The sequence below is a fragment of the Bos taurus genome, chromosome 2 (genome assembly GCF_002263795.3).
Source record: "Bos taurus isolate L1 Dominette 01449 registration number 42190680 breed Hereford chromosome 2, ARS-UCD2.0, whole genome shotgun sequence".
Taxonomy (NCBI): Eukaryota; Metazoa; Chordata; class Mammalia; order Artiodactyla; family Bovidae; genus Bos; species Bos taurus.
Window position 1 is genome coordinate 94,597,864 of NC_037329.1, and position 8,473 is coordinate 94,606,336.

Genomic DNA, 8,473 nt, shown 5'->3' on the forward strand with positions numbered 1-8,473 from the left:
CCAATTTCAGAGATGTTAAACAGTGGAAAATGTGTGTCGTAGCATCTGCAAAATACATCATGTTATGGTGGCTGGGTTAATGTGTAAAGGGTTTTCTTTCATCATTTCCAAGGTTAGGATTTGGAAAGGGTTTGCCTCAAAGGAGCACTTTTTGGTGTGTCAAAAAAATCTAAACGGGTTTTAAACGAACAGTTGCAATAATCCCAAGTTTAAAGCGGGAGAAAGATGTAGTGGGGGAGGCAAGAGCTGAGAAATACAAAAAGAAAGGAAACTATGGACGCCACTTCAGTGGATACTTGAAAAAAAAAAGGGGGGGGGGTTTGCAATGTCACAAGTTTACCAAAAAGTGTAATGACAGTTATAGCAGCAACTAAAGAGAAGAGTAGCTCATGCCAAGGTTATTTTTATATAAGACATGCTCTCCAATTGGAGACCCTCTCCATTTTGGGTATGATGATTTTCCTCCTCACAAATTATTATGATATATTCAATACTGTGGTTGATTTAGGTTTGCATTTCTCATACACAAAACTATAGTGTTTTTTCCACTCCACTATATTCGTAGTGAGTAGCAGTGCCGTATGACGAAGTGGATTCTGGTTAGTTTTCATAACCTTTTCATGTGCAGTGCAGGTCTCCAAATATCTAACTTCTTTAAATCTCACTTTTCTTATTTGTCAACTGAAAGTTGTTCAGTCCTGTTGGACTCTTTGCGATCCCATGGGCCGCAGCCCACGCTCCTCTGTCCATGGGATTCTCCAGGCAATAATACTGGAGTGGGTTGCCATTTCCTTCTCATTTGTCAAAGCAGGTATTAATAGGATTCGTCTTAAGATCCTATAAAGGGGTGCCTTGAGTATACATTGCAAGAATACACAAATAAACCTTGAACAGCTCCATTTTCTTTTCTACAGTTGCTCTGCGGCTTTGAATAGGCAAGCAGCTTCTATGGGGGTCCTCAAAAGCTAAAACCTCATAGTCCATCCTGCGCTGGGAGTCTAGTCGCTCGGTTTAGAACAGGTTTGATCTCACAAGCTCCGGACTGGGGCCCTGACCCTGGAGGAAGTATTCCTTCGGAAGATGTGGGGAGGGGACACTAGGGCGGGAGGAAGGGGCATTCCAGCAACAGGGGCGAGGGGTGGGCAGGGGGCGGTCCCGCGGCTCCTGCGTCAGTGGGGCTCCTGTTCTCGCACCTTCCTTGACGTCAAACCTCAATGAGAGCCGCGAGGCTGCATTCCCCCGGGATGTCTACGTGGGCTCAGTGGTGATGCGGGACGGGGGACCTGCGAGTGACGCTCCCGCTCTGCTTTTCCTCCCGCACAGGCGGGAGAGACGGCGACTCCTATTTCTGGCTCCGCGGGCGGCGGGCAGCGGCTGCTGTCTGGCCGACCTTGGGGTCCGGACGCCGCGGTAGAACCGAAGTAGAAGGGAGCGCAGTTCCCCAGGTCCTGAGCCTTCACCCCAGGCCGGGAAGGAATTGGGGAATCTTTCACCGAGGTGAGAACGGCTGCGGGGCGGAGTGGGGGCGGAGCGGGCGCGGGCCGGGCGGAGCTGGGCGACACCGGCGGGCTCGGGCCGGGCGCCTTCTTCCTCTCGACGGACGCGCAGACGGCTCGCCAGTCTCCGGCGCCTACCGCGCAGGTCCTCGGCTTCCCCTCGCCCCGAGTTCCCTTCTGCCCCTCCTGCGGGAGCCGGGCCGGCATCTCCGGGCCGGGATCCAGGGGGCCTGGGTCGTGGGTGGAGGTGGCGAGCTGGCTGCCTTGCGCTTCTGTCGGGGGCCCTGGATCAGAGGGGCTCCGGGACGAGGCCTGAGAGTGGGGCTGGGGAGGGGCTACCTGTGGAGGTCGGATTTAGGGCTTTGTGCCCGCGGGGAAGTGCAGAGGCGCCTGTAGAGCCGAGACCCGGAGCCACCTGTCCACAGATGCCAGTGTCCACTCTCTCTCAGTGTCCCGCGTTGTGTGCAACTGTCCCCAAATCTAGGCCTTCAGCGGCCTCTGGCGATCAGAATTTGCTTTGAAAACGTTAGATTTTTGTGTTAATGATCGTTTTACTATTACCGTGCAACGGTTGTGTAAATCTGGCCAGATCACGGCGTCATTTTCACGAGCTCCTAAGGCCCTTTCCAGTTCCTAACATGATTCTGGCAGCGCGTGGAAGAGATACCAGCTCTCATGGAACGAAAACACTTTTTTTTGCCCCCTCAAATTGAAATTTTGTGTACTTTTTTTTTTTTTGCAGGAATTATGTACTATCAGGGAGGGAAAAACGTTGAAAAAAGCTATAAAACCCTTATTCTCAAAAGAGAGTCACTATTAACTGTTTGAGACACAAAACATATATTCGTGTTACATGAATGGGTTGCTAATATGATGTTTTTTAATACAAGAAAGACTTTTCCTATATTAATGTGTGAACATCTTTCTACTGCCTTCCCAAATTGCACTGATTTGGACCCAAAGCCTGAACAGCAAAAATTTTCTTCTTCAATCTTGACCAGTGACTAACCTTAGTAGAGAAACTATTAAAAAGCTTAATAAATGTCACTGCAGTGGCCAAGATGTTGGATGGAAATAAACTGAATTCAGAGTACCAGTCATTTTCTATAAAATATTGTTAGCTTTGTTTAATCACTTGAGATAATGTTTTTTAAAATGGCAGCTTTCAAACCATTAGTGAATTGTGAAATGAATTTAGTAGATCATAACTACTAAATTAATTTCATAAGCCAAAATAAGATAACATAGAAATACCAGAGCTCATTACATGTAATGAAGGTATTGTTTTGTTAAGCTGTTCTAATGTGTGTGTGGTGTGTACATATGTGTTTACATATACTGGGTTATGATATAAAATGTGTTGCTTCCCGTGTGCCATGCTAATTAAATTTGGAAATCACTAATCCAAGGTCCTGTCAGCACTCATCTCTGAATGGGAGGGGAAAAAAATGAAAAAGAAAAAAGAATGGGCGAAATGATGCAATTAAGATTAACAGTAGTTTTACTCTTTTCTTTGGTCTATGTGACCTTGTGTTTTGTAGCACATTAGATTCTTAATTACGTGTTTTCACGTAATATTAAAACAATCAATTAGCATTCCTGAAAATACAGAGAGAAAGCCTTTGAAAGAAGTTCACAGATTAAGAGCATAAACTGCTCAGATTGACAGAGTCATTTCGGAGCTACACTGGTTATTGGTGAGTGACTGGAATAAGATAGTGCTTCTCTCTGAACTTCCTGATTTGTAATGTGGGAGTTATTGGAACACCAACCTTTTAAGGGTGTTTGATATTCACATGCAGTAATGCATGTGAAACTTGATTTAGTGCCTGGAACATATTTGATTAAGTATTCACTAGAAGTTATCTATTAAGACTGAGTGAAGTTATCCAGGATAATTCTTGTCATCAGAGGTAAACCTCTATAAGGCAGATAATGCAAAAAAGTGGGAAATTGAAAATTAGTTAATAATGTTATAAAGAAAGGTACCCTGAATTAAGATGGTCTTTTAATATCATTTGGTCATTATTTTGTGATTGCTCCCCTATTGTTTTCCTATTGCTAGAAAAATATTTTAGATTTTCTTATTCAGTAGACCAAATGCCCTTGATAGCTCAGTTGGTAAAGAATCCGCCCACAATGCAGGAGACCCCTGTTCAATTCCTGGGTCAGGAAGATCCCCTGGAGAAGGGATAGGCTACTCACTCCAGTATTCTTGGACTTACCTTGTGGCTTAGCTGGTAAAGAATCCAAATGCCTTGCGTGAGACCTGGGTTTGATCCCTGAGTTGGGAAGATCCCCTGGAGAAGGGAAAGGCTACCCACTCCAGTATTCTGGCCTGGAGAATTCATGGACTCTGTGGTCCACGGGGTCGAAAAGAGTCGGTCGAGACTTTCACTTATTAATTTATTTATTTTGGCCCCTCTGTAGGGCATGTAGGATCTTACTTTTGTTACCAGGGATCAAACCTGTGCCTCCTGCATTGAGAGCGCAGAGTCTTAACCACTGGACCATCAGAAAAAGTCCCAGTCTTTCCTTATTTGCTGTTGAGCTGATGTCTCTGTTGTCGGGCAATTGAAAAATATTTCTCACAGGGATTCTGGATTTAGTTCTTATTCAGTGTCACAGCTTGAGAAACTTACATGCTTCTAACTCAAGGCATTTCAGCAATGTGTTTATTTATCTCTGCAGTAGGTACAGATCTTAGATATGCAAGAAATAGTTCTGGGGAAAAAAAAAAAGCACAACTTTACTTCTGTTTTGAGTTAGTTCTGCTGGTTATCTCAAGCACTTCAGAGATCTCTATTCCCTGCCCCAGATTGTTTTTTGCAGTTTTAAATATTACATAAATCAATGAAAAAAGAGTGTAAGCACTGTCATTTTTTTTGTAGCATTGTTATTTTTATGAAAAATAAATGCTTTGGCCTCAAAAAAAGGCTGTTGCAAAAGTACTTAATTGGGTATCACAACTGTAAAAGGTTTGGGAAATTCTTAAGCATTAATCGTTATAGTGCTTTCGGTTTTGAAAATGTCTTTAAGTTCTTATTCTGTTTTAGAGGAACCAAAATGGAAATGTTACCGAACCGAACTTGGGTCTGCTCGCCTGCTGCACAGCAAAGCCAGTCTACTGACACCAGGTTGTAAAGGAAAGTACAGCGTTTATTTGCAGGGTGCCAACCAAGGAAAAAAGGCAATTCGTGTTCAAAAGAACCAAACTCCCTGATGACTTTCAGGAAGTGTCTTTTAAGGACAACATTTGGGATGAGGGTTGATGGACTTTTTTCTGATTGGTTTGTGGTGAGATAATTGGGTGATGGCTCAGAACTTTTAATCATTAACCTTCTGGTTCCAGCCAGTCTACCTGCTTTCAGTCTACTTACTTTCAGCATGTAGTCAGCTACACCCATCCCTGGCCTGGGTATGGGAGGGCTCTTAGTTTCTGCAAAAAAAAAAAAAAAAGCTGGAAGTTATGCTTCAGATTATTATACACACACACACACACACACACACACACCCCCTACGATTGTTTTATCACTGAAATATTGTTTAAGCTATACTTAGTTTTCTTGACTAACTGCTTTTCCTTTGTTTCTGCATTCTCACTTCCCTCTTTGCTTTTTGGAACTCAGGGAAGGTCTAGGAGACTAAAGCCTTTTTCTACAAACAAGAAATTGGAGACATGGAGAGGCTTTTGCACCTGGGAGGGCCCCTCAGGGTCCTGCTGGGTCTCAGGACCCCCCTTTTCTTTGATACTTACTTCAATCCTAAAGGGAGCAGGGGTGGGATAAGAAAGGGAATAAAGTTTTGGATAGAGAGGTTAATTATAAAAGTCATCTGAGGAACTCAGTTTTAGGGGGACTTGGTTTCAGAAACTCCTTGAGGGTAAATCAAATGTGTTTATGAAAATATGAAAAAAGACTCGGAACTCAAGCTGACTTGTCCACAAAGAGACCTCAGTGAAGCAAAAAAGCCCATCTTGATCTTAAATCAAGCGTGTATTAATTTGTATGTTTTAAGTTGGATAAAATATTAAGGTTATATATGTATGTATTTTACAAATCATCTTATTGACTAATTTTTAAAAAGTTAACTCACCAACTGCTGGGTCTTTTCTTGTTAGGCAAGAGGACTTTTATCTTACACTGATAAAATGAAATAGTATATAGTCTAAATATTCTGTTTTAGAATTATATATATTATCATACAGAGGTATTCATCATCTATGGTTAAAAGAGAGGAGACTATAAAATAGAATGGGTAGTATCATTCCATTTTTGTAAAAACATGTTTGGAACAAGATTATATGGCAAATTGAATGGTGGGTAGTGGGATTATGGCTGATTCCTATGCTTTTTCTTTCTTAATTTTTATAATTGTGCTATAATTTTCTTTTACTTTCATAATAAATAAGTCAATAAATCTCATAATAAAATTAATAAAAGTCATTTCTTAAAAAAAGTTAATGTGTGTTTTCCTAATTTATAAGCATAAATGGGACTAAGTCTTTGCTTTAAGGGATACTGACTCTTTGAACTTAAATGTTTTGGGTATTAACTAATTCTTCAATATTCTAGGAAATGGTGCTGAATAGTTTAAAGCTATATTCCTAATCCTGTGAAAAACATCTTGAGTAGGGAAGAACTGTTTTTCTAGAATTTTCTTAAAGCACTCTCTGAATACACTGCTTTTCAAAAAATTTATATGCTGCCTAAAGATATGGTCTAAATCAGGGGTCCCCAAACTTTTTGGCACCCGGGACAGGTTTCGTGGAAGACAGTTTTTCCACAGACAAAGAAGGGGGTGAGGGAGATGGTTTTGGGATGATTCAAGCACACTGCGTTTATTGTGCACTGATTTCTTTCTTTGATTATTGCATCAACTCCACCTCAAATCATCAGGCATTAGGTCCCAGAGTTTGGGGATCCCTGGTCTAAATCTTCGGTCTGCTTTTAAATCCTATTATGTCAAACTTCAGTCTACTTTTCTTGCTCTAATGCCCCTTAAATTCTTAAGTGAAAACGTAGCTCCAGCTGAACTTGTCGACTTACCATCTCCAAAGGTACCTCGTGCTTTCTTGCTTTTGTACTTTTACCTCTGTGATACTTGGAATATCTTTTCCTGACAATTGTGTCAGCAAATTCTGTGCGGTTCCCAGTGTCCAGTTATAAAATCGTATCTGCTGTGATATCCTGGTTCCTACAGCTAAAACTGAAATTTGCAACTAAACCCATTTGCATGTATTATTTGTGCCTAGACATTTCTCAGATACCACCTCATATTTTTATATTTATTTCCCAGTTCTATTTAAACTTATTACGAGCAAGAAAGCTTGTCTTATATTTCTTTCTACCCCTTCATGCTCCTAGCATGGAGCTTTAACCAGGGTAGGAGCTAAATGTTTATTTCTTGATCAGACAATGGTGTCAGGTGTTGAGTCCAAGTGTTGGAATTTTTTTGCTAACCAGTGATTCTGGATAAGGGATTGGGGGAGGGGGGGAGTCAACACTTAGCTCACAACAATGTGGAGGAATAAAACATTGATAATTTGGCTGAATTGTCAATTGATATAGATAGCTGATAGGGAATTGACAGTATTTTTTTAAAAAACTAAAACTAACACAAGAGCTAAGTGTTGGCGTGGTTAGTACAAGACCCAAACTTAAATTTCACATAAATATTTCTTTGAAAAGTTTCTCATAAAGTTCGTTTTGGGTTTGATGGCGTCTTTGTTCTTAACCCTACCAGAGGCACAGTTGTGCCTTGCGTTCTTACAGCTACTGTTCCCAGAACCCAGAGATCTGACGTATTTGACGGTGGGTTCAGTGAACCATCAGAGTTGCTCTGTTCCAGAACGTCTTAAGAGGTCATGTGGGATTCAGTGAGTCATAGTATATAAAGTGCTTTGTGTTCAAAAGTTAATTTTCTTCTGTTATTGAATACATAATTGTGTCACTTTTCAAATTTAAATTGTGACTTCAAGGTGTTTATTTAGTTAATGGTAGACACTTAGAGGGCTTATCTTTTTTTTTTTTGTTAAACAGTTTTATTTTGATTTATAGATGTTTGCCAGGACTAAATATAGCTGATGAAATATCTGATCTTTTCTGCTCAAGGTAAATGATTTGTTACTTTATAAAAATACCAGGTACCAATAGAATTCAGAGTTTGTATAAAAAGAGCCATTTGGTCATTTAATATCATCCCAGGCCCCAAAGAAATGGTACCTTTAAGGATTTTGTTACTACATGAAAAATGACATGTTATTGGTTCAACCTATATCAGAATCATCTTGGAATGTTTTAAATTTGTGTAATATGCATGTGCCTGCTTCCTACTAGGGGATTTTGGTTCCATGTTTTTGGGGTCCTAGCATGTGAATTTTTCAAAATGCCAATGGGTGCTTTTGGTTTATTGTAGGTCTGTTTCATTGTGGCATATATATGGCACTAGAGATAATGGAAATGGCAGGTAATAATGCCTTGGGAGTTACCATAAGGGTTAAAGATAAAATTTAAATTTTGCGCGCATGTGTGTGACATGGTAGACTCATACTTTCATTTTGCCTTTTATTCAATGAATGTTTTAATTATATTTTAAATAAAGCACTAAAAATTTTATTTAACTATCTTCAGAGTTTAGGTTTAAACTCTATAGAGTTATCTCAGCCTGAAAATTGCCATATCTGTGAATGCAACTTAAAATTTCTTTCATTTTGTTGCTTCAGGTTAATAAGTAAAGGAAATTAAAGGAAAAAAGATCAAATTTTAAGTAAATAATTTCTTTAATATTCTTTATTTCAGAGGCTGATTTAATTGGTTTATTTTCCTTATAAGTGAGAAGTCAGACACTATCAAAGTTTCTCATAATAAAAAGTAATGGGTAAGTGAATGTTATGATCGAATTTTGATTTAATGAAGCTTTGTTATTCTCATTGGTTTTAAGGTTGTGATTTCAATGTTTGAACACTGATTTTAGTG

At 40.1% G+C, this 8,473-nt stretch overlaps 1 long non-coding RNA gene across 1 annotated transcript in view; it reads right to left on the bottom strand.

The window, feature by feature from the left end:
• Positions 1-4,149: 4,149 nt before the first annotated feature.
• LOC132343216 (uncharacterized) overlaps positions 4,150-8,473 on the bottom strand; it is a 38,005-nt gene continuing 33,681 nt past the window's right edge. Inside the window, exon 2 of the long non-coding RNA XR_009491931.1 lies at positions 4,150-4,935. This is a non-coding gene — a long non-coding RNA (uncharacterized lncRNA). The remainder of the gene's footprint in view (positions 4,936-8,473) is intronic.